General features: G+C 39.4%; 1 protein-coding gene and 1 non-coding gene across 16 annotated transcripts in view; one reads left to right on the top strand and one right to left on the bottom strand.

Moving 5' to 3' along the window:
- The window catches only part of CELF2 (CUGBP Elav-like family member 2), a 707230-nt gene that overhangs the window by 268296 nt on the left and 411803 nt on the right, over nucleotides 1–27131 (bottom strand). The window lies entirely within an intron of this gene.
- On the top strand, nucleotides 15069–15144 carry TRNAT-UGU (transfer RNA threonine (anticodon UGU)). Its single transcript has one exon. It is a non-coding gene; the product is annotated as a tRNA-Thr (tRNA).

The raw sequence follows: 27131 nt of genomic DNA, 5'->3' as shown, positions 1-27131 counted from the left end.
CAAATTAGGAGTTAAAAAATCTGGCTTCTAGATCTAGGTCAGTCGCTAACCAATAAGATATAATGTTGGTCAAAGCACTTTATATCTTTGGGTCTAGATTTCCAATGCACAAAATACAGAATTAGAAACTTATCTCAAATGTCTTCAAAGATGGTATCACATTAGTGTTTATATCAGTCTTTCTGTTAATTTAGGGAGAGGGGAAGTACCAAGAGTGATTGTAAATTAATGCAATATACCTGAAATTTTATACAAATGAAGGAAAATCCTAACAAGGGTACATTGACTATTTAGATCACAGCATTATCAACTAATAAAGATGCAGGAGTTTACTTGTAGAAATTATAAAAACTCAAAGCCTCTAAAAACACTTTGCAGAATATCCCAATAGGATACCTTTAATGTGCTGCAGTCTGCATTTTTATAATGACATTAAGAGAATTACTGAGTTTATTCAAAAGCACACACACTGATGACTTAAGCAGTTAAATGATCATGAAGTTTTTGGTGAAGAGGTTTAACTAGACCATAATTTTCCCATTCTCTTGGCAGAACTAAGTTCCCCCCCCCTTTCATTTTTTTCCTAGAGACTTGTTAATTAATCATCATTTAGAGTCTGAGATTACTATACCAACAACAAACTGGCTAGTTTTTTCAGCAATACATTTATTTTCCACTTAAAAGCCAAAATTACAACTTGTAAAGTATAACCCTTGTGATTTCAAGAGTACAATTTCTTCATTTCTGTCTCCTAATCCTATCTTTGGCTTTGCCAATTAACATATTATCCATCTTTTTAGGCCCAAGTCAAATCACACATTGTCCTCTTCAACCTTTTCAAATTACACTAATTTTCCCTTCTTGGTGCCCCAAAGCCTTCAATACTTCTAATGTAGGAGTCTGCACATCACACTTAATTGTGTGCTAGTGCACTCCTTCATTAAGCCCAGTAAGACCCTAAGCATAGAGATGATCCCTGTCCATATTTACTCATAGATATCGTCGATCACATGTCTGTGTATTCCTCTATCTGTCCAACAAATCAAAAAAGATAAGGACTATGTCTTAATTAATGTTTGTTTCCCCCATCCTGGTGTATACCATCCACCCCAAAAGCTGCTGCTCAATATAAATTACAGATTGAACTTTTTTAATCCTTGGGGTTATAGCAAACTAGACAGCAGAAAAGTGGATTCCTCTGGATTCTTTACTCTTCTGGAGGGAAATGAACGATCGCAGTCCAGTTTTTCTTTGCTCAGACCAAATTATTTGCTCATACAACTGACAACAAGCATGGGCTGGACATTCACAGAGGGCTGGTAGCTGCTCTCAACCCTGATCACAGGGTTCAGGCCACCAGCTGAGAGAATGGTAATAAAGTCTCAAGCAGCTCATGTTGGGGGTGTTGAGATTGGCAATGGGAAGGATGGATTGAACATGTGATTACTACCATGACACAGTCTGTTTCAAAGACCTCTCCTTCATTTTGATTTAATCCTCCCTGTCACTAAATGAGAAAAGCATTATTCATTATTCTCTTCCCTTTTAAAGACAAAGAAACTGCGATACAGAGAAGTGAAGTGGTTTGCCCAGATGATCAATGGAACCAAGGGTCCATTCACAACTGTCTGACTTGAGGGGCCAGGTGGTAAGTGCATTCCTCATCCACTGCAGGAAAAGGGGGGTCAGGTGTATGGAGAGAAGACGGGAAAAGCAGAGGTTGAGAGGGGGCGCACAACAGTGCTTTAGTAAAAACTCTCACATAAAACTAGAGTTATTTTCTGTCATTCACAGCTGGTAATTTGGCACTTTCTCACACATGTTGATGACAAAAAGAAATACATCCGACAGTCATCAAACTATCCTTAGCACCATCAGCCACTGCCTCTCCACTTCTGTTATTTAAATTCAATTACATTTAAGCTCATGGGTCCTGGTAAGCTATTCACGAAGTGAGTTAAGAAGCTAAAATACACATTTGATTCTTATTATTAGGAATTTACCAGTTGGCACAACCCCCAACAATGGGTATCTGTCAAAATGATAGCAGTCCTTTCACCAGCTAGTTTTTATTTTCCCAACAGAGGTGTCAGCTGTCAACAGATTCCATGGTATGAACAGAAGGGTCATATGGACACCTGACCTCACTGCCAGTCAGGACAGAATAAAAGTCACAGCTGAAGGGAAGAATGCTACTGGGTCGGACCTGGTATTGGGCCCCATTCGTACAGGTGACTCTCCTGTGAGGGAGGACAAATATTTTTTCTTGTATAAATGGGATTCTTTATCTGGCATCTATCTGAAGACATTAGCAAAAAGTGAAATCCTGTTTTAAATAATATTAAGAGCTATTTCATAAAAGCTAGTTATTAGGTGCAAGGGGGCTGTAGCACACATATATACTGTGTGAAGGATGGCAGTCTTGATGTACGTGCTTGGAGGCTCAGCTTCCTTGCCATCTACAATAAATATCTCCCATGATGAGACAACCAAGCGCAAACCATGGAGCTCTCTGTAGACTGCCATGTGCTCCTTGCCAAGAATGTAAAGAATTTTTTTTCCAGCTTAAATGTGGCAATGTGAAATACTGGCTCTAGAGACTGGTAATCAGAATATCACAGCACTTTTAGATCTGGAAAGGATCTCTGGGCTCAACAAAGTCAATTCTTCATTTAACCAATGAGGGACGAGAGCCTGACAGGAGTGACTTATACACACGTCCTCAGCTACTCACAGCAAAGTGAAATCTAGAACCCAAGTTTTCTGTCTCCTAGGCTGCCATGTTTTCCACTCTGCATAGAAACCTAGCACATTGCCTTTGACCAAATCAGCCACCAAGATTTTGTTGTTGAATAAACAGCTATGTGGTCTGGAAATCTAGAAAACATGGAGGGAATAGAGTTTAAAGAGGGAGAGACCTGGGCCAAATAATGGAACTCATCTCTCCCATTATTTCAACCAAAGATAGAAGTTCACCCATTGCCTGCAACTAGGCAGGTTTTCTTTAGGACCCCCTATACTGAAGGAAGTAAAAGATGGATATCATGTTTTGGGTGTGTGTTTTAGTAATTGGCTTTGAACTCTGAGAGAGTGCTTGAGGCTTAAGCAGGAGTGAGGAGGGTAAGAGGGTAGACAGGACTAAAGTCTAAAACAGTGCCACCTTCTTCACGCCTCTCCTCCTTAGAACCATAGCTATGACCAGAAACGAGGAGTTCAGAGCCCAGCTCCCAGTCCAATAGAATACTGATCGCAATAACTTGGCCAAAATTATGGAGAATTCTGTAAGTCCCTCCAGGGGAAGCAAAGTAGGTCAGGGTGGTATGATAGTGGCCCAAAAATAAAGCTTGTTGTTTTTCTTCTTCATGAGTTAAAAAATATGTGAAAGAAAGCATCAGGATGAAGGGAAATTAGAATCCAAGGAAATGCATCAGTAAATGCCTAATGTGCCCTGAAAGCCTTCTTTCTTTCCCAAGAAAATGTATAACAAGGATGCCCAGTTGATACACACTAAGAACACTTTATCAATATTTATCTACCAGGGTGGGCAACAGAACTGTCCATACTTCAGAGACAAATAAAACCAACCAACCCAAATATCCTCGCTCAAATTTTCATGTATTTTGAAATGAATCCTCCATAAGAAATCTTCCAGAGTTATGTTGGTATAATAAATTCTCCTTTTTTCTATCTCAACCCTCCACAGGAACTGATGTGGCTAGACTTAATTCTAATGACAATAGACATGGATCAAATCACAGTTCATACAATTACTTCCTAAAACGCACACCCAAAACATAGGTGAATATTAAACATTGTCCCAAATAAAGGCCACCTACCATTCTCCTCTACCTCCAGAACAGTAGTACTTCTTATTATTTAACTATTATGCTAAGCACATAGGTGACCTTCTCTGGACAACACATAATGAACAAGTCCTTCCATATCTGACTCAGTGCCATCCACAAATTTTCTCATGAGTGTTTGACACAGAGAAAGATAATGATGTCCTTAAATGACTTTCTTAAGGTGACCCTTAGTAGCAAAGCCAGCATTTGAACCAGCATAGGTAAACTTTCAAGTCTTATAATGGCTTTGCCTGAAACTTGCCAAGTCTATACATTTCAGATGTCCATATAGACAGTGAATCCATTTTCTGGGTAATCTTGGGGAAACTGCAACCTTCATGTTCCTTGTCTAATAGAAGAAATAACAGCTACATCCTATTAAATATACACAATTGTCCACTCACTCAATCCATAAACATATACTGAGAAATCAATATGGACTAAAAACCAGGCACTTACCAAGGAATAATCCATTAATGATGGTAAAAGAATTGTAAATATACAGATTAAACAAAGACAGAAAAAGTAAAGGGAACATTAGTGGGGTCCTTATGTGGACATTTTATACATTATCCCACTTAATACTCATAATAAGACTATCTTATCTCCATTTTTTTAGATGAAGAAATTAAGGCTGTGAAGGTTAAATGACTTTCTTAAGGTGACCCTTAGTAGCAAAGCCAGCATTTGAACCAGTATCTGCCAAGGGCAAAACTCTTTTCATTCTACTTTACAAGCTCTCATAAATGTGGCTTAAACATTTATTGAATACATACCAGGAAGCAATTGATGCTGATTTATAATCTCAATTATTCAGTCAGATTCATTTTTATCTTAGTGGTAGGGGTGGTACAAATGCTTAGCAACGAATAGACCCCAAAGTAATCGGGTTATTTTTATTACTAAATGCTACTGTTTTTGTAGTGAATTGTGGTAATTATGATCACATACAATGATTCAACCAAGTGATAAAAAAAGCTGACTCTAGAAAGGGGCTGAATGACAACTTCTCTTTCCACTTTGAATAGCCGAATTCCATTGATCTGAATTCCCCCCACACTTTTGTTGAGGTGACAGCTATACATCAACCCATAAAGCTGGGTGTATGTTAAAACCAAAGGTGCAGGCCCTGGCCAGTTGGATCAGTGGTAGAGCATCGGCCTGGTGTGCAGAAGTCCCGGGTTCGATTCCCGGCCAGGGCACACAGGAGAGGGGCCCATCTGCTTCTCCACCCCTCCCCCTCTCCTTCCTCTCTGTCTCTCTCTTCCCCTCCCGTAGCCAAGGCTCCACTGGAGCAAAGTTGGCCCAGGCGCTGAGGATGGCTCTGTGGCCTCTGCCTCAGGCGCTAGAGTGGCTCTGGTCGCAACGGAGCGACGCCCCAGATGGGCAGAGCATCGTCCCCTGGTGGGCATGCTGGGTGGATCCCAATTGGGCGCATGTGGGAGTCTGTCTGACTGCCTCCGGGTTTCCAGCTTCAGAAAAAAATACAACCCCCCCCCAAAAAAAAACCAAAGGTGCAGACGGAATACAAAGAAATTATGGAATGAGAGATCATTTAGGCGATAGGACTTTATTTCAAGTGGATCCTAAAAATGTAGAAAATTTACATATTTTTCAGATGTCCCTCCCTCCACCATCCCTCTGAACAAGTTTAAGAACATTTCATTTTTTCTAACGTCACCTCCCAGCTCCAAGTGAAAGCAGCCCCTGCTCAGGTTAACTGAATGACAAGATAACCTGGAGATGTTTTCTTTGAACATATGCACCCTGATTTATTAATGTCACCCCATTGAAATTAATTTTAAAAAAGTGAAAAAAAAGAACATTTCATTTTTATTTCTAGGCCAACAGATTCAAAGAATACCCTTAAAACCACAGTGAGGGCAGAGATGTAAAACGAGAGAAAGGGTAGTTTTATACATTCAGTACATGACGGACACACAGCGCTATCACACCTCCACTGTATACTCAGAATACAAATTCTAGTTGAAAGGAAAAGGCTATCTGCTCTAGTGAATTAATCAATTGTAAAACAAATCTCTTTTGGTTCAAAAGTGTTTACCTACTTAATTCTTTAATCACATCACATTTATACTGAAAATATAAGTAGTATTATTCACAGAAAGAAATGGACATGCCCAAGGGTATCCTCACGCTTAGTTCTTACTATTGAGCATCCAAAGGTTTAGTCTCTTTTGCATAGATCAAGAATACGTAAGAGGTGAGAGAACACAGAATTGCTACCTGGAATTATTTTTCTATTTTCTGTAGGCAGTGGAAAAAGAGAGAGAACCACTCACACTTTTGTCATCAGATAGACTTATTCATTCATTAGCTTTTAATGGGTATATACCACTGTAGTATTACATTTCTGAGTGGTGAGTTTGTAGTGGGTATGAGTAGATTTTGGAAGATGGGAGGATTTGGAGAGGAAGAAGACTGAAAGTAAGTAAAACTGGTTACTAGAAAATGGGTCAAGCACTAAAGTGAGGCCGGCGAAAGATATATTGAGAGAATTTCTCTTCTAGTTGTATCTTGTTCAACCTTGGAAAAGCAGTGAATTCATTCCCTTTGCAATCATTCTCTCTGTGTAAAGCATACATTTATGAAGGGTGAGATGTGTAGCACTCAAGAGTGAAATGCTGTTGAACTCTGTTTCCCATTGCATACAATCCCCACAACACCTTTCAGGATAACACAAGGAAGAGCAATTATATAGACACTGGAAGAGGAAATTAAAAGAAAATTTAGACTGAGTATCTTAAACTCCCAAATACCTCTATCTATTAGACTGTGAAATTGCCCTCCAAGGGAATACATTCAAAACTTAAATGGATGAAACATAAAGTACTGTAAGAAGGAATGACCTTGAACTAGCAGAAAATGGTCTGCTCTTGTCTACCTAAGCAGGATAGTTCCCAACTACTAATTTGTATTTTTCATTCCCTTTAGTATGCTTTTCTCAAGGATTATTTGGGGCTTTAATTGCAAAACTCTTAATACGCTTTCCAAAGTATTAGTTATGTCAAAATCCTGATATAACAGTTTGAAGTCAGGCTCCTCTGTATTTTTCTCCTACTCACACAACAATTTCTAGAGCTATGGGACTGAATTTCATACAACTGAAATTAACTTTATGTTTATATGGTATGGGTTAAGATTATGCATGAACTGTTCATGATTCACCTGTCAAGAGGCTTATGCTGTATTTCAATATATCTCAGAGGGCATGAGACTATTAAACATACTCAGCAATAAATAACTTTGAAACTAATGACTTTCTGGGTTCAACTTTAAATTTTACTAATAGAACTAATAATATATATTTTTATATGGCTCAGGGGACTTGCATTATTTTCCAGGAGGCAGAAGAATATATATTCACAAGTGCATACTTGGAAGATATAAGTTTCTATTGCTGACCAGTTGACTTAATTTCTTTTGGTGTTTTGCTCACATTTACGGGGTCAAATCTCTAGTTACGAAAACCTTATCAGAACACCTTAAAAACTGGATTGATCAGAACTGATCCAATTAGTGTTATTTAGGTTTTTTTTTTATTATAGTGTAGTATTCCTTACTTTATCTGAACTTGGCTTTAAGAAGAAAATATTAGCAATGAGTCATTACAAAACCTTTAATCAAACAGAGCCAGTGAGCAAGAAGACTTTTGCTGTGGTTATATTCTGGGTTGGCACAGAGTCCACCCATCTTTTCACACATTTTTCCTATAAGCATTCTGTACATTGAAAATCTGATATTTATGATGATAACCCTAGGCATCTATGAACTACAATCATCAAGAAAGCATTAACTCATCTCAGAGTTAATGGTTTTTAAAACTGCAAAGGACTTGGGAAATCACCATCTTACAGGTGAATAAATTGAGCCCCCTCCCCAATAAAGTTACTTGCTTAAGGTTACTGAGCATTAAATGATAGACTGAGAATTCTAAGCTAGATCATATCTATAAGTTCAATACCTCTTTCACAGCCTCTCCTGTTACTATAACCTTCTTTTTCTGTAAAACTACATGGTTTCAGTAACCAAGTTAGATTTGCAAGGCAAGTTGTCCTGCGGTCAATCCCCTTTAAGATTGAAATTCTACTATTGACTACCAATGCCTTGATTTGTACAGCTCAAACAGGTAATTTAAATTTTCCTCAGGTTCAGGAAGCTGAAAACAGATAATGCTCACCATCCAAGCCACGCGTCCTGTTCCATAAACTTTTACAGAATGAATCCACATTTATTTTTGTACATACAGAAAGAAAGGCTCTATACAACATTTTGTCTGGAGCCAGTGTTTTGTTAAAAGAGAATGCTAGGTACGTGCTACATAGCTAACTCACGCTTTCCTTGTTATCAATCACTGCTTAACTAAATTCTGGGCTGTAAAACATTCTCGTAAGGCTCACCTAAGCAGCAGCCAAGCCCTGCAAAGCAGCCGTGGATCTGGATGTGCACAGATATTAAGGCAGGCAGTGCCCATTTCAAGCCCTCAGGCCATATTTATCCACTCCTCACTACAGAGCACAGCAAGCTACCTCCTTGCAATGAAAATGAACCCTCACAGCATCTCCCTTTTATCTTCACCATCTAACAGAAAAATTCTTGTCCGTTTTTGTTTGTTGCTAAATCTGCATTCTATCACTTAGGCTAGCAAGATAAAGGCCCCCATAGAGCATAATCTTTATCCTCCAATATTCGTCCTCAACCAGGAGTCGAGCTCGCTTCAGTTAAGCTCGGTGTCTGTCCTCCAGGCCTAGCGCCCTCCATCTGCGACACTAAATATTCCATCTACTTGAAAAACAAAACAAAACAAGAAAACCCTCTCTCTGCTTTCTTATGTCTATCAGCAATCTAATTTGACATCTTTTAAACAAGGGATCATGACTTTTCTTTCTAAATAATTCCTGAGAGGTTTTTTTTTTAACAGACTAATATTCTGAAGTGTTTTCTCACACTAAAGAAGTATGCTACTACCTCATTTTTAAGATGCTTTTAGCAAATACAGAGAGAAAAATAATTTTTTTTCCTCTTTCAGAGATGTTAATGTGAGCAGTAAATTAAAGATTTCAGTCAATTGAGATTTTGCTTTAGTACTAGTAAGTTCTTCTTGCCTAGAAAGTTTCCAATGGTAACTGCATAGTATTTGCTTGCCTGGATCCTTTATGAATGTTACTCCTTATTCTCAAGAATTCTTATAGCTGCTCACTCCCCATTTCATCCTTGCTCATGATATCACCTGCTTTGCTGCCAAAATTTATCCCACAAAAGGCATGTCCTCTAGTAAATGCTAACCCAACTGGACACAAAGGAGAGAGAACATATATTTATTTTTTAGACCCTGGGCACTGGAATCAATACTTAAGTTCATAGAATCAATCCATTTTACTTACACAACAGCTTTCTTTTGGGCTTCTTTTTTTTTTTTTTTAAGATTTCGTTTATTCATTTTTTAGAGAGGAGAGGGAGGAAAAGAGAGAGAGGGGGTTGGCATTTTGGGGCTTCTTACAGGTCTGATTATAGATAAACTAAAACATCTCCTACAGACAGGTTCTGAGAATCCAATAACCATCTCTTACAAACTTTCTTAATCATATCTTTCATATGTCTAGACACTGGGACTCCACGCTCTTACTCTATCTTTAATCCTTAATAAGATAGGTAGTAGAATAATATAATTTTTTAATTGGGAAATTCTAACACCAACCTTCATTTATTTTTCTATTTAAAAAGTGTGTGTGTGTGTGTGTGTGTGTGTGTGTGTGTGTGTGTGTGTGTGAGAGAGAGAGATGAGCTGTGGGGAATGCCGGAAGCTCCAGGGGGAGTGGGCAATAACTTTAACCATTTTGTGAAAGAAATATAAACATGTCTTCAGATGACTTAAGAACACTTGCAAATGAAGATCCACCGAGTGGGGGCTCCTCCACGTTCTGCCACCTAGAAGCAGTGCTGAAGGAAGGGGACAAGTCACATCATGCTTGGCAAGAGGAAAAGTCACTCACTTTCAGGGCCAAGGGATCAGAACAGAGGAACATCTTCCCATAGTAACAGCAGCAGACTAGAATGTTACCAAAAACATCTTTCCAACCCCTTCTAAGTCAAAAAGGTTTTTTTTAATAGTTCAATTGGGAACCCGAATGTAAAGTATTTCTATGAGAAAATAAGTTCTGAAATTCAAATATGTGACCTGCACTTTTGATTAATCTGCCATTTAGAGACCAAATTGTTTTGTTTTAGATATCTGACCATAAGAATAACCCACTGTTTCTATGGCTTGACAAGGTCACAAGTGAGTCTTTACTAAAGAAATGGATATTTTCTTAGGCAGAGGTTCAAACAGAGCTATGCTCATCTGATCGTTCAGATTTGTAATACATGATTTATGCCTCTGGGGCATTCAGAACGCTATTGCATTTGATACATTTTTGTACCACATGCTTTGTCTCTGACTACACAGGGCTGCCAATAACATCAGTCCATAGAGTGACTGCAAGGAATGAGGGCTCTTTTAGCAAGTTGCAAAGACTAGCAGATAATTTATTTCACACTTAATATTAATTAGAACAGTAACCAGAATCTGGCTGGAAATCTTTTCCTTTACTTGCAAGTTGCTTTTAAGGCACTGCTAAGATATTTTGAGAACTGAGGTACTGTCTTCATTTCAATGATGAAATTTTACTTAGAAAAAGCTGATACACTTTCTAAGAATGGAGAACCAGATTAGAAGCCAAAAATCTCTATGTAATTTCCAATCTTTGGCTATATTTTAAAAACTCCCTTGAACAGTAATTCCCATCCTTTTTTATTTCTTTTGCTAACAAGCAAAATAGAGACAGATTTAGATAGAGGGCAGTGTGACAGTTGTGGACTAGGGCTGGGTGAGGGTTTGGAGAGATTGAGGAAAAAAGGGAAAAAAAGAAAAAAATCTTCATGGACACCAACAACAGTGTGGTGGTTATGGGGGCAGGGGTGGAGGAGGATGAAGGGGGACTAAATGGTGATGGACAGAGACATGATTTGGGGTGATGAACCCCTAATACGGTAGACAGATGATGTGTTATAGAATTGTGCACCTGAAACCTGTATAATACTGTTAACCAGTGTCACCCCAATTAATGCAATAAAAAGAAAAAATAAATAAAAATTTTAAACCTTCCTTTATGTGATAATAGCTAAACTTTTGGTATCAGATAACTGAGAAAATACAAAAGGATATAGAACTACTTTGAATTTAGTATTATACTTCAAAATTATAATTATTTTACTAATCAAAATAGAAACAAAATAGATTATACAAACGCTAAACACACATAAATTCACATATACTTTCATCTGTAGAAAATGCTTGATTTTAACTCTGCAGGTCCCTCTGGGGCCCTGGGCTAACAGGCTGTAAATAATTTCTTTAATTTATTTTATTTTATTTATTCATTTTTAGAGAGGAGAGAGAGACAGAGAGGGAGAGAGAGGAGAAAGAGACAGAGAGAGAGAAGGGGGTAGGAGCTGGAAGCATCAACTCCCACATGTGCCTTGACCAGGCAAGCCCAGGGTTTCGAACCGGCGACCTCAGCATTTCCAGGTCGACGCTTTATCCACTGCGCCACCACAGGTCAGGCTGTAAATAATTTCTTTATAATAGTCTTTCAAACTCCAAGTTCCCAACTTCTATGACTTTTGAAAATTAATTTCTCTCATTTTATATTTCGTTATGTTGTGAAAATATTTTCTTAATTATTTTAAGTTTAATAATTTAAAAAGCCAAAATGATAACAGTAAAGAAATTCTGAATTACACCATAACTTTGGTTCCCAAAACTATTGTGCAACACCAAGCACGCATGTGGGTTTCCATGTCACTCCTCTGTATCGGTCATATTCTCTCCCCTGCACCCAGGGGGACAGCCTGCCTCTTCAGCACGGAGGGAATTATGAAGATCAGCAGACTGGGAAGCTCAAAGCCATTTTAATGCTGTGATAAGCTCTAACCAGAACACTACAGCAGAGTCAAATATAAAAACCTTTCCACTTGAAACCAAATAGCCTGCATATAAAGTGCGTAGGCACAGTGCCTGAGATACAGTAGGTAGCAAATTTGGCTCTTCTTATAAACACAAGCTAGTAACTCATTAAACTTGGGTCCTGTTAAAAACAAGTTAACAGACTCAAATTGGAGTTCCATATCACCAAGCCAAGCCTCAGTTGCAGTTTTGGCTTTCTCAGAAATGGAACCTTAGACCTGTCAATCAGGAATCACCTGGTCAGCACTAGTGAGGGAGCCTGCCCCACAGACCCCTGCCACCCCGGAAGGAAAGTGACTGCACTTTTCCACCTCATGTAGCTCCCCTGTCCCTCCTGCCTTCCGCCTATAAACGCCTTTACTTGGCACAGGTCCTCAGAGCCCCTTTCTATCTGCTAGACTGAAGGTGTCCGATTTATGAATCAATGAATAAAGCCAACTAGAGCTTTCAAATTTACCCAAACCAATTTTGTTTTAACAATATAGACCAAATGCTAGAAAAAATCCCGTACTAATATCGCAGATTCCTAACAGCTCACTGAAATAATTCAGTTCTTTGCCGCTCCTTAAATCCCTCCACTTAAAATAAATGTGACATTATTCGTAGCTAAAGTTTTCTGTAAAAACAAAATCACAATAATTGGGAGAAGACCCATTCTTCTCCTCCTCTCAAAACAGCCTTCCCAGAGGAAAATGCTACCGTAATTTGAGACCAAATGGTCAGAGCTTATGGGATAGTTCCGTCCACAGTGACAGGAAGCTGTGCCGCACACTAAAATCACAGTCGGGGGAGCACTACACACACTAACTTCTAACTTCTGACTTTTAAATGTTTTATAACTAAAGGGTCATGGCTACAATTTGGACATTAATATTTTAGTATAATTATATTTATGAAATGTGTAATTATATAATTTGTAATGATTTATAATTTATGTATATTTTGTTTAATGCATATATTATAAGGATGTTATAATTTACATAATACATAATCTGTATAATGTACTATAATGCAATCATTTAAAATATTTTAATATGGGTATTTTAAATGCTATTTTCTTTTTCTGTTTTAAAATGAATTTTATGTATTTCAGGGACATCTGTTTCCACTCCCAGTTAACGTACCTCTGATTTATAATGAAAAAATGAATTCACCTAGAAGACTATCACCCGGATAGATATTCAGTCGTATGATACATACTAGTGCAAGGTGTCTTTTAAACTTAACAGTTACCATCTGTGAACTCCATGGGAAGTAGAAAATTACAGTAGTTCCTCCTTATCCAGTGTTATTTTCCACAGCTTCAGTTACTGATAGTCAACCACGATGGGGAGACATTAAGTGGAATTCCAGAAATACCCAATTCATAAGTTTTAAAGTTCACGCTGTTCTGAGTAGCATGATGAAACCTCTTGCCATCCTGCTCTGTCCCACCTGAAACATGATCATCACTTTGTCTGGAGTCTCCACATGTAGAAACTCCCCACCCCTTAGTCACTGAGTAGCCACCTCAGTCATCAGACAGTCTGCCCTGGGATCTCAGTGCTTGTGTTCAAGTCACTTTTTCTACTTAGTAATGGCCCCAAAGTCCAAAAGTAGTGATGCCGGCACTTCAGTTATGCCAAAGAGAAGTACCGTATTTTTCACTCCGTAAGACACACCTGACCAGAAGATTTTAAGGAAGAAAAAAAGGAAAAAAAAAAATCTGAACCAAATTATGTGTTAAAATGTTTAATAAAATACTGTATTTTTCACTCCATAAGATGCATGGGCATTTTCCCCTCCACTTTTTGGGGAAAAAAAGTGCATCTTATGGAGCAAAAAATAGGGTATAAGTACTTGTTAACGTATTGTCAGTAGCCCAATGCTGCCTCACATGACCTTCCTCATTCGCCTCACTCTGTCTCATCATGTAGGCTCTGGACCATCACACGTCGTCACAGACAGTGAGTGTGATACAGTACAGCATTTTCAGAAAGACACCTCATTCACATAACTTACTATAGTTGTAACTGTTCTCTTTTATTATTGTTATTAATCTCTTACTGTGCCTATTTATAAATCAAACTTGATCATAAATAACGCATTTCCCAAATTTTTCTTGAAAAATTTGAGGTCTAAAAACTGTGTGCATCTTATATAGTGGTTGTAGATTTTTTTTTACTTGCATTTCTCACTTTTTTTGCGTTCATTGTTGAAGACAGTGATTCGTCATCACAGATGAGGACCAGCTAATGGATGGGAGTTTTGCCAGTGATGAGAGTTGTATGAATTTTATGATGAATAAAACTTGAGTTAAATAACTTTATGTAATATTTTATTTTTAAATTTTGGTACCCAAAATTAAGGTGTGGCTTGTACATGGGGAAATACAGCATGTATGTATAGGAAAAAACCATAGTAGATACAGAGTTCAGTACTATCCGTAGTTTCAGGCATCCCACCAAGGTCTTGGAACACATCCATGTGGATAAGGGGACTACTGTACTCTTCTGCCTCTATGGCAGGATCTACCTCATTACAAATCCTTGTTTTAAAATTCAGACAGAGGAAAGGCCAGACACAAGAAATAACAGTAACATCATTTTGCTCCCAGGCTCCAGTCTGAAATAACACCAGGATGGGGATGATTGGTGCTTAGACCTGAGTACTCAGATATGAGGCTTATAAAAAACAGAGGGTGTAGCTTCCACGGCCCTACAGAGGCCAATGGTCATGCTCCAGCTTCACAGAGTGAGTGTAGGCATTAGAAGTTTGCACTGCGATCGTGGTCTGCGCAACACCCAGAGGACAAACATCTAAGTCCTAACACCATTTACTGCAATTCTGACACCAAAATCTTCCCCTCGAGGCAGAGATCCCTTGTCACGTGCAATTAAAAGAGGTTCTGTTAGTTACCTTTAGAGAGATGCAGAGAAGAAACATAACTCTAGGAAAGAAAAAGGCACAATTCTTTCAAAACAGTGCCTTCTATAGGCTGAAAATGGGTATTAAACAGGGACTTTAATCCTGGAAAAAAAAAACCAACCTAGAAAAGAACAGTATGACTCTACCTCACTTCTGTCAATTCTTCTGTTTTACTTGGAAATGTTCATTCCAGCTATACCTTGGTCACCCTGATCTTACTGTGAAATCATGATAATTCAATGAGCGAAGCCATCTTGAAGCCCATGGCTGCCTTTATAAAAATATTTCTGGCCCTGGCCGGTTGGCTCAGTGGTAGAGCGTCGGCCTTGTGTGCAAAAGTCCCGGGTTCGATTCCCGGCCAGGGCACACAGGAGAGGCGCCCATCTGCTTCTCCACTCCTCCCCCTCTCCTTCCTCTCTGTCTCTCTCTTCCCCTCCCGCAGCCGAGGCTCCATTGGAGCAAGGATGGCCCGTGCGCTGGGGATGGCTCCTTGGCCTCTGCCCCAGGCGCTAGAGTGGCTCTGGTCACGACAGAGGGACGCCCCGGAGGGACAGAGCGTCGCCCCTTGGTGGGCAGAGCGTCGCCCCCTGGTGGGCGTGCCGGGTGGATCCCGGTCGGGCGCATGCGGGAGTCTGTCTGACTGTCTATCTCCATTTCCAGCTTCAGAAAAATGCAAAAAAAAAAAAATCTATTTCAATGCACTTTGTCTAAAATTAAAAATAAATTAGCCTTGATAAATAAAAATGTGAACAACATTAAAATGAGCTAAGTTCACTGTCATATACATTCTCTAGCAATTTGATATTACTGTGTCTTTTTTCTCTACACTCTTCACATAGCCAAATTTCTCAAAACAGTGACGTATGCTGTTTCTATTTCTTTACTTCCTATTCTAGAGCTCACTCCATCTGGCCCATTTGCTTTACTGAAATATCTCTCACTAAGGTTACCAAAAATCTCCACATTGCTAAATTTAAAAACAACTTTTGTTTTAAAGCCACACTTATCAGACCTCCCCGAGCAGCAATCAATGCTACAGACTCCTCACTCATGTAACAATCACCTCCTCTGTCCTTCACTCAAGGCTCTCCCAATTGTCTTTCAGGTCACCGGTCCTCCATCCTCGGTCTCCTCTATGGCTCATCTTCCTCTTCAGGGCTCAAAAGAACTAGTCCCAGAGACTGGGTCCTGGGTCTTCTCTCACTTCATTTTCTCCCCTGGCTGATTTCACACATCAAGATTTTAGGAACTAAATATTTTTGAATGAACAAATTGTAGATGAATCACATCTTAAAATTTTCAGCCTAGAAGTCTCCTATCAGGTCCAGTCCCATATACACAGCTGTCTCCCTGATATCTCACCTTGGATACTTCAAAAATCACCTCAAATGGCAGCTTCATTTATTGAAATGCAAGTGTGATAAGGCCAGTGCTCTGCTTAAAACCCTCTGTTGACTCTTCCACTCTTAGGATCCAGGCAGAATCCTCAACAAGCCTACAAAGCATGTGTCATGAGCTCCCACTCCCTTCTCCAGACTCACCTCCCTCTCCTGTTCTCCGCCCTTCCAGCATTCCAGTCCCATGAGCTTCCCTTCAGTTCCTGAAAGAGTTCTCTCTTCTACCGCAGAGCTTAGGCAGGTGCTGCTCCCTCAGCCTGAAATTCTCTTGCCTACCAAACCCTCTGTATTCCAAGAAATAATAATCAATACCATTTACCATCTCTGTTCAAGGAGCCCGTTAAATTATTTTTAATGTTTTTGAATCAATTTAATGAATAATTTACAGAGAAATAATCAAAACAACTTTATTAAGAACTTAAAACAGAAAACCCACATTTCTACTCTCTATTTTCCTGACTTTGAAGGTACTGTTAATGGACATCTTTTGAATGCAACTGACTGCTCATATATGTCTTGAATGAACCTGAAACACACCCGTCTTGCAAATGCTGATTCCCAATTTCCAATACATCTGTAATAACCCCTAGCTTGTCATTACTTCTGGTTCTTCTTGAAGTTACCAGGTGTCCTCAAACTAAGGCCCATGGGCCACATGCAGCCCCCTGAGGCCATTTATCTGGCCCCCCACTGCACTTTAGAAGGGGCACCTCTTTCACTGGTGGTCAGAGAGAGGAGCACTGTGTGTGGCGGCCCTCCAATGGTCTGAGGGACAGTGAACTGGCCCCCTGTGTAAAAAGTTTGGGGACCCCCGAGTTACACCATCAAAACAGCATCCTTAACATTTTGGTGGCACATAGCCTGCTGACTAGAGGACAGTCACATTCTTGGCTTAACAATTGCAGAACACTACTTTTTTTTTATTTAGTAACACCAATGAGAAGTCAATCCAATAATTTTTTTTTTCATTTCTAATTCATCTGATTGTTTCAACCACAATTGCATACACACCTACATCTGTCCACTTATGAACCACATGAAGTAAATTTTTGGTGCAAAAACATCTTAAAAGATGACAGAATATTGTCATGTGCTTTCCACAAAAGAGGATGATCTAGGTTTCTGATTCACAATGTATGATGAAATACTTCCTACTACTGAATGGCTAACTGGATAAGAATACCAAACTTCCTTTTTGTCCTTTGAAATCTATTGTTAACTCACTGATTCCCTAGTTAAGGAATCATCTAGGATATCTTTATATGAAGAATCAGTCTGAGATGTCACTTACACAGTCAATTTCACCATGGTCATTAGAGTCTAGAGTACTTCTATATGACTTTTTGCATTTACTTTCTGAATATGAAATACCTATGAGATGTCTTCCTGTCAACTTTATTCTGATATTACAGAAGTAAAATTCTAAATGCTCAACTAAGTTCAATTAAAGATTTTAAAAAGTACAAAGATGGTGTCTAGATTTATTTTATATCTTCTGAAAAGACAATGAAAAATTGTAATGCACTAAGAAAACTCAAGGATAATAGTGAACATTTATTTCAATATTGCACCACCTTAATAGATGATTCCATCATTCTTTGCTTTTCTTTCCACTTTTACTGTTTTAGGCTTTTTTCATATATTTTTTAGCATGGCTGGGAATAACCAATGAGGAAGGATGAACTAATTGTTTTATTTTTAAGTAAAAAGAGGGGAGATAGACAGATAGACTCTTGCATGCACCCAGACCAGGACCCACCTAGCAACCCCTGTCTGGGGCCAATGCTTGAATGAGCCGAGCCATCATCAGCACCCAAGACTGATGCTGGAACCAATCAAGCTACTGGCTGCGAGAGAGGAAAGGAAAGAGGAAGAGACTGGGCAAAGGGAAGGAGAGAAACACAGATGGTTGCTTCTCCTATGTGCCCTGACCAGGGATTAAACCTGGGCCATCTGCACGTTGGGCTGATGCCCTATCCACTGAGCAACCCAGCCAGGGCCAGGTGAACTAATTCTCAAATGACAAAATAACAAAATGTTAGGATATAGAAAAGATAAGATCACTGTGCTCCTATGTATCTTAGGTTTATAACAGTCCACCAGAACCACGTATAAAGGTACAGTAGAATGAGCCGTTTTCTGCTTTAAAAAAAAAGAAATTTTTTTCCCTTGGAAGATATCTAAGAAAGACAAAATTTATGAAATAGCAATATGTAAAAATAGTTAAGACTGTTCAAACAAGAAATTCCAAAACCAAAATGGGATTTAATGGATCCTGAATGGGTTAAAGGCACCTACTCACATTTAAGTCATCAGCATTGTTGCTATTTTTTTCAGGGAAGGTTTTTCTGGATCTTTCTCCATTTGTGTCAAACGTCCTTATTCATTTTTATAACATCATTTTCCTCTTTCATTGCACCGGTCTCATTAGTACAAGTATGTAATCAATGTCTGCTCTTGCACAGAACTGTACAGATCATGAGGGCAGAGACTCTGACTCTGATTTCCATGAATTCTCAGCACCTGGTATCAAGCATGGCACATAGTAGGTTTCCTATAAAGGTCTTTGGGAAATACATCCAAACTCAGTTATTTTTCCTGTCCCACTCTAGGAGAAATACCTATAACTGCCCATTATTGTTATGTAATTCTTCCCTTCCAGATTATTATACTATATTTTCATTCTCCCCCTCCTTTCAACTCCACCAACCACATGCTCCTTGACAAGAGTGAAGGAAATATTTACTAAGTGCCTACTGCGGTCATTTACATGTATTGTGTGTTTTTAAATTCTCAATATCTTGCAAAGTGAATATTACTATTTTCATTTTACAGATGAGAAACTGGGATTTAGAAGGGTAATAACTTGCCGAAGGTCGCAGCACCAATACACAGAAAAAAGCGATTCAACTCCTTCCTGATCTGACTCTAACCTGTGATTGGTGCATTCCATCCACTCGAGCACACACGAGGGAGGCATTCCTATTCCTTTCCCAACTATCCAGGACGCACGCTTTCTTGCTTGGGAAATAATGGGTATTAGGTGGCACTGTCCAAAGAGCTATGTGAGTCAGTTTAAATCAATATTTAGATCTACTTTATCTGTGTTTTTGTCTGTTTGTTTTTAATGTTTCTGCAAAGCTTGTACTCCCCTTGCTTTGTGTGATTCTTATTTAAAAGTGAAATATGTTCCATACAGGCACTAACCAACATTTTCAGTTTTCTTGGAAAACAGGAAGTCAGCTGATATATCCATAGCAATGAGCACTAGAGGCCGCACATCTCTGGAAAGTTTTCCTTAGAAAATCCAGAAAAATAGTTCCCAATGAGGGATTTTCCTTTTACTAGCACCTCAAAAAAATATTTCCACTGGCTATGTAATGCTTGTTTCCAGAAAATTTGATGACGCACAGTAAGTCCAATGTTTTTAAACCTGTCAAGAAAATACAAATTTTGGTCCTCTGCTAAGAGATCGTGGCAGCTTCCTTCTTAGAACTCATTTCCCCTCACACATTTCTATTAGATGCTTAGGTCCCTCCTCACAAAATGTAAAAGGAAATTCTTGAGACAATTACCTGAAAAGCCATAGAAAGGTTCGAGTGACATTACGTGACTAATAACTGACTGCAGGAGGCAACTGAGAGTGAAGTGAAGTTACAAATCCAGCTCCCTCATTATAATTTTGCCTGTAGACAAGAGTATCTATCACACCATACAATAGTTCCTGTGGACCAAGAAAAATGTCACCCAAGTATTCTGTTTACAATCCAGCAGCCTCTACACCAGAGGTCTCCATGGAGAAGGACCCAGCATTAGTAGGCTTCTTTGTTCACTATACATTAATTGATCTCTTTGTCTTCCCCTCCCCACTTTCTGGCACACAGAAAACTGTTATTAAAATCGGGAGATTATAATTTGATAAAAATCTCGCAGGTGACTCTGACACAAGCAGCAATGGTCCCCCCATGTAACGCCCTGGTAGATACTCAGAGATCCATATGGTGCAACCCACGTGCACACTCCCACCACCCAGGCCGACCTCAGCTGTCTTCAGCCAACCAGGTCTGGGAGTGGAAGGGCCATGGGCCTGAGGCTGATGAATCAGTGAACTGCTCAACAGGAGGTCTGAGGTTGATGTAGGGCTGGAGAGCAGGAGTGTTAACCACTGTGATTAAGCACCAGGAGTCTAGAGAAAACAGCCTGGGCATGAATACCGACTCTGCCACTTATGTGGCACTTCTGTGGCAAGGTCCTTGGGTGAGTCATTTATGCTGAGGCTCAGTTTCCTTACCAATAAAATGGAGACAATAATATTTGCTGCTTAAGCTTGTAAGGGCCCCAGGGGTACAATCTATATACAGTGATTGGCAGTTTACCCAACTCAGCAAATGTTATTCATTGTCATAATGTTTGAAAGATAAAAATGAAGAAACGAGTGTGTGGTTCCTGAAATGATATAAAATTTATGAATAAAATGTAATTACCAAACATCTGATGGGTGCTAAGATCCATAGGGACCGCTCTGCTCAAACACTTCCAAAGGCTCTCCATGTCACTCAGAGTAAAGCCAACATCTTTAAGGAGTGCCGCCAGGCCCCAGTGACCTGAGCTCTAGTTCCCCCTCCTCCCTCAGAGCTAGCCACACTGGCCTCCGGCTCTGCTTCCAACCTGCCAGACACACTCTGGGCACGTCCTGAGGCTGTTCCTGCTGCCCGATTGTTCATCTCACATGTCCACCTGGCTAAATCTCTCGTCTGCTACTTGTTTTTGTTCCTAGCTCTCTTCCTTGCCGAACACAATTCTGACATCTTATTTAAAATTACACCTCTTCCCCCACCAAATCTGGCGCTCTCAGTTCCCCTGCTCTGTTTGTTGTTGGCCCCTAACCCCCCGTGGAACTGACGGTTTTCTAATATAAATTATTTGTTTTATTTAGTGTCTAGTTTCTATTTCTCCCACGGAACTGTTTGCTCCCAAAGCACAGGGGGAATTGTGTGTCTTACTCGCTAAGGCTCCATAAATATTTGTTGAACAATTAAAGCCTGAGCTTAATACTTTAGATTTCCTTTTCTTCCATACTGGTTCAAAAAAGAAAACCTATTCCTGTCCTTTCCCCGTTTTGACATAGATACATCAAAGTAACTACTGCAGAACCTCATGCTGTAAGTGATCCAGCAGTTCTCTAACCATCATGTCACACTGTTCACCAGGTAGTAAACTAACTTCTGTATTGAATTTATTTCTACCCATCTCTTTTGGAAAAACAATCAAGATTGTTGCAGTGGTAAGGAATTTCCCTCCAGAAATATACTAGAAGAAACCTGAAGGACCAAAAAGGTAATTTCACATTTTTGCAAAAGGAATCACTATGATTAAGAAAGATACACTTGCATACACAACACAGAGCACTGGTTTCTAGCAGAGGTGTAGGTGTCTGGTAATGGCAATGATGGTCAAAGTTGTGTCTATCCAAAATTCCCAACATATGTCAACCATCTCCAAAGAGAAAACTCTCTTTAAACAAAGGTGTGATTCCCAAGTTATAAACAGAAGACTAATCTTAAAACACATAAATTGCTTAATTGCTCAATTCTCTTGACACCAAAGCATTTATCTAATAAGGAGGAGCTTTAAATATCAAGGTAGTCCAGGTGACAAATTATATCCACACCTTCAGAAAGAAATATTCCTGGAATTGAGACCAGGCCTGCAAAGCTTTTGCAGTATTTTCCTGCCCTGTCTCATTTTAGATAATTCTCTGAGCACTGGACAGTTTGCACTGTGCCAGGTTTACCCCAGCTCAAGCAACAAATTTTCCTCTCCATGACTGCAGGTCACATTATCTCATGAAAGAACTGCTATTTAGGTCACCTGAGAGTCTCTGCCTAATTGAATGTGCATTTTATCTCCCCTGTTCATGCTCCATGTATCAAGATTTTAGATAGTTATTGGGAGGATGGGGAAGAGATAAAATATTGGCATTAGGATACAAAAGGAACTGTAGTAATTATACTTGGTTTGAAGCAGAACAATTCAAAATACTGAAATAATTATTCTTGAATGATGAGTTTACTTATACACTGAATCATTACCATTTAACTAATACTACTGGCTTATCTACTACTTCTTTTGTAGTGTTAAATTTTTTTTTAAATCAAGAACTGCTGTTTGATTTTAACTTTGAATCTTAGATTTCTAGAAATATAAAAGCAATCTATTATTTGTTTCTTTATAAACAGGCAAACAAGAATAATTCCTTGGTTAAATGACCACAGAACATTGAGGGCACACAGGGCAGAGTGACTTGCTGGAAAGAGTGAATTCATCCAAATGCTGAATGTCATTGAGAAGAAACAAAATCCAAAAGTTAGAAGTGCCAAGCACTATGACGTCATTCTGACAACCAAGCCCAGACTCAAGAATGAGGTTATAGCCTGACCAGGTGGGCCACAGTGGATCGAGTGTCGGACTGACATGTGGAAGACCAATGTTCAAAACCCCAAGGTTGCTGACTTGAGCACAGGCTCATCTGGCATGAGCGCAGGGTCACTGGCTTGAGCACGGAATCATAGACATGACCCCATGGTTGCTGTCTTGAGACCAAAGGTCACTGGCTTGAAGCCCAAGGTAACTGGCTTAAGCAACAGGTCACTCGCTCTGCTGTAGCCCCTGGTTAAGGCACATATAAGAAAGCAATCAATGAACAACTAAGGTGCCGCAACAAAGAACTGATGCTTCTCATCTCTCTCCCTTCCTGTTTATTTGTCCTTCTCTATGTCCCTGTCACAAAAAATAAAGTGAGGTTACAATGGAACAAGATGACCATATTAGTGGTACAGTCAGACTTTGAGAAAACTAAATAATATTTTGCCAAAACCAAAAAATATAAACTCCAGGAGGAGGGGAGATCAAGTCTCTCCTGGCATGTGCTGGAATAGTGTCTGATACATAATTGACCCTGAACGTATTTGTTGAACAGACTCATGCACCAACAGTTCCCTGTAGTTCAATTGAGTGAATACAGTGCCTCTGGATGAACACTGTTCTTCAAGAGCAATTATCTATGTAGAATGCAAAATGCACAAATACCCTACCCCTAAAAAAAAACACACACAACAAAAAAAAGATGTTCCGGCTCTACCTTCCAGATAACTTGACTCACTGGTTAGAATGGGACCCAAGGATTACTGTTTTTAAAGAATTACCCAGGCCATTCTAATGCATAGCCACAAATGAAGACAACTGATCTATATAACTCTAAATTTGTAAATTTAAACATTTTATATAATGTTTTCTCCATATTGACAAGAAAAAGAAAAGGCAGTCTTCTGTTTTATTTAAAGACATGTTCCATACTCATGTAACACTCTGGAAGAATCTGAATATTTAAATTTGAAATCTGGGGGGTGGGGGAAAGGGTATAAAGAGGGACAAATATAAGGTGACAGAAAATGATTTGACTTTGGGTGATGGGTACACAACATAATTGACTATTCAAACGCTATAAAAATGTTCACCCGAAACATATGTACTCTTATTGATCAATGGCAACCTGTTAAATTTAATTTTCTAAACAGAAAAAATTTTTAATTTGTAGGTATGTTCTAAGAACACTGTATCTCATATTAAGTCAAGAAGTAAACATTATATCAATGATACTTGAACTTAAAATGTGACCCCAAATTATTTTGAAATAGGAACGCTATGCATGCACAGTGCCTGGCACACGTGCTTTCATATAAAAACTGATAAATACAATCCTCCATTTTATATGTCGATGTTTTCATGTTTCTGCCAAGATTTTAAAGATAAATCCCAAGTGTTTATAGTAATCGCCTGACCACCCAAACCAGCATTTCTCATTTAATTATTTCAAATCACTTCGCAGATATAAAATGGGAGGCAAACATGTAAAATGCAGCCCCCTTTATGTGTGGCATATTCCTAAATATTCTATCTCAAAGTACATCAAAGAAGAATGGCATTTGAAGTCTAAGAGTGGTCAAGGGGAATGTAAACACCGCAGACCTGAGGTTTTAAATGCAGAGAACATTATAACATTAAGAAACTCTACCATATAAAATACATCTAAATTAAACTTTTTTTTATAAGTATTTGATTGTAACAACCAAATCTGGTAAAGGGGTAGCTCACTCCTCAGCAGGGACAATGCCTTTTCACTGGAAGAGTTGAGTGAGGTTCACTCAGTACCAAGGCTGAATTCAATCACAAGCAGTACCCTGTGTTATCAGAGGTATTAGAAGCAAGTTAAAGCACTGAGGACACATTTGAGATTATGGGGCTGTTCAGAGATTTGAAACAAAGTAGAATTTGAGTCTTCAGCACTGTGTTCTCATTCACAGGAAGCCAACAGTCCCCCACCCTCAAACTTAACAAGATCTCTCTTCCTCTTCCATTTTGAGCACACGCCTAATTGCAAAGATGTGTTCAGATGAGCTTTTAAAAGGAAGAGAATCCAAGGAGAAGAACTATAGCCAAGCAACTGTTTCTGAGTCCACTCTGTGCCATGCTTCAATATCTGAAAGTTGAAACCTGTACTTAATCAGATAAATGGTAATAATTTCAATGCCCTCACTTAAGCACATTGTCAGAAGATGGAGATGTTGCACATTTGAGAAATTTCCCATATTCAACATAATGGGTTTGGGAGGCCTAAAGAGTTAAGTTTCCTTAAGTGAATATCCCACTCAGGACATCCCTGTCCTGACAGCTTTTACTTTGGAGAGTGTGGCTGCGTGCTCACTGGAGACGCACAACTCTGTCTTTGGACTCTGTTCCTTCTTTCAAGATTTAAAATCCTTGATGCAAGAGAAATACCATGGGATATGTTTTCACCACTTCAGCAACTTCTCCTTCACACAGGCTCAGCCTTGAGAAGGCCTCGCTATGTAAGCAAAACGCTTTCTTTCCCTGGTTGTGAGTAAAGCACCCACTTTCCAGAGTAAGGGCTCTCACTAATCTGCTTTCATCTTAAATGTCTCAAACCTTCCCAAATTCCTGCAAGGTAGGCCAATCATTGAGCCCGCTGTAAAGACATACTCAATTACAGGATCTCCAACCTATAATAGACATTAGATTCACATCAAGGCAAAAAGTCAGGTGTTAAGGATCAGAATGCACATAATTTTAGCATAAAACAGCATCATCATGTGGTGAGGCCATATGAATGAAAGAGGTGAATGAGGCTTAGATACCTGTGTCCTTAGGCAGTTCTGTCCACTGGTGCCTGCCCCTGATGGAGTCTTTTCACCCATTTGGAGCTTCATTTCCTTTCTTTTTTTTCTCTCTCTTTTTTTCCAAATGAGAGGATGGGAGATAGACAGACTCCTGCATGCACTCCAACTGGGATCCACCCAGCAACCCCCATCTAGGGCCAATACTCTGCCCATCTGGGGCCATGCTCACAACCAAGCTATTTTTAGCACCTGGGGTGGAGTCCAGCTCCATGGAGCCACTCAGTAGCCAGGGCCAATGAGCTTGAACCAATCAAGTTATGGCTGCTGTAGGGGAAGAGAGAGGGGGGGAGAGAGAGGGGGGGGGAGAGAGAGGGGGGGAGAGAGAGAGAGAGAGAGAGAGAGAGAGAGAGAGAAGGGAGAGCAGTAGAGAAGCAAATGGTCACTTCTCCTGTGTGCCCTAACTAGGAATCAAACCCAGGACATACACAAGCCAGGCTGATGCTCTACCACTGAGCCAAACGGCCAGGGCTGGAGCTTCATTTTCTCACATGCAAAATATAGTAAGCCTCACCCAACTGGCTCAAATGGGTGGTTGAAAAATAATGCTTTATCTTTTAGTACAAAACATTAAAACAGCACTCTTAATGTCAACAGAAGTGAAGTGGGAAGAAAATATAGTGTAACCCACTGCAATGAGCCTTCACAACTTGCCATTGCAGAAACATGCAGGAGAGCCGTTGCAGCTGAATACATTCCTCCTACAGGACAATGTGCAGACAGTACTTCACCTGTTATTACATGACTGAGCTCAGGCTATCCTGATCTCTGTTTCACTTATCCTCTCTACAATGTATTTAAATATTAAAACCTAGCCCAGGCAAGGGAATTTTCTGGGGTCCCAAGATGGGATTTTATTTTCCGTTAGATAATATATCCCCATTTTGTTGGAATAAAGTTTTCATCCTGTGTAGCCTTCTTTTTATTTCCAGTCAATCTAAAATTTACACCAAAAAGAAAAAAAAAGAAAAAGGAAAAAAATTCTATTTAACAAAGGTCTTGCTACAGAAATAAGCAGAATTATTAGTCTTGCTAAATATAACTGTTCTTTGTGATGGACTGCAAAAAATGTCAGTCTTGTTGGAATCAATATCTCAAAATGCATCTTCCTGCTAACATGGGTTAGGAGGGATGATGCTAGGGTTTGGGTATCAGGCTTATTCCCCAAGGAATGCTGATACTCATCATTATTATTACTAGCTAGGCACTTACACTTTAAAGCCAGCGTCAAGGACTTCATTAGAAACAAAAAAAGGAGTAATTCAATGCTTGAGCATGTAATTACTGCTTGTATCTATAAAAGTCAAGCATTCCTGGATTAATTTACTCATACAACTCCCCACAAGGCTCTGTCCAGGGCTTCTGCATAAGTTTCATGGTGAGTAGTTGTTTACATGCCATTAACTTGTTTTTCCTTTTTCTTTTGTTCTCTCTACAGATTAACATTTAGCAAAATGAAAATTTCCTCCAGCCAAGGCATTCATAAAAATGACTGTTGCCTCTGGCAAGGGATTCTGCTCACAGAGCACCAAAATTTAGGGCAGTGGATTTGGGAGTGCTCTCTGCTCCCTGTCTCTGGTGACCCTCTGCACTCAGCAATCTCCTGCCTAGGGCTCACAAGGCAGGTCTGGGACCTCTTGTTCTTTCAAGGCTGGATCTGCTGCCTCTAGAGATGATGTTTTCATAACGGAAGACTACTTTC

Source organism: Saccopteryx bilineata, chromosome 5, assembly GCF_036850765.1.
Source record: "Saccopteryx bilineata isolate mSacBil1 chromosome 5, mSacBil1_pri_phased_curated, whole genome shotgun sequence".
NCBI classification, from domain to species: Eukaryota; Metazoa; Chordata; class Mammalia; order Chiroptera; family Emballonuridae; genus Saccopteryx; species Saccopteryx bilineata.
The sequence above is the reverse complement of the archived record's forward strand: the minus strand, read 5'-3'. Positions and strand labels throughout refer to the sequence as shown.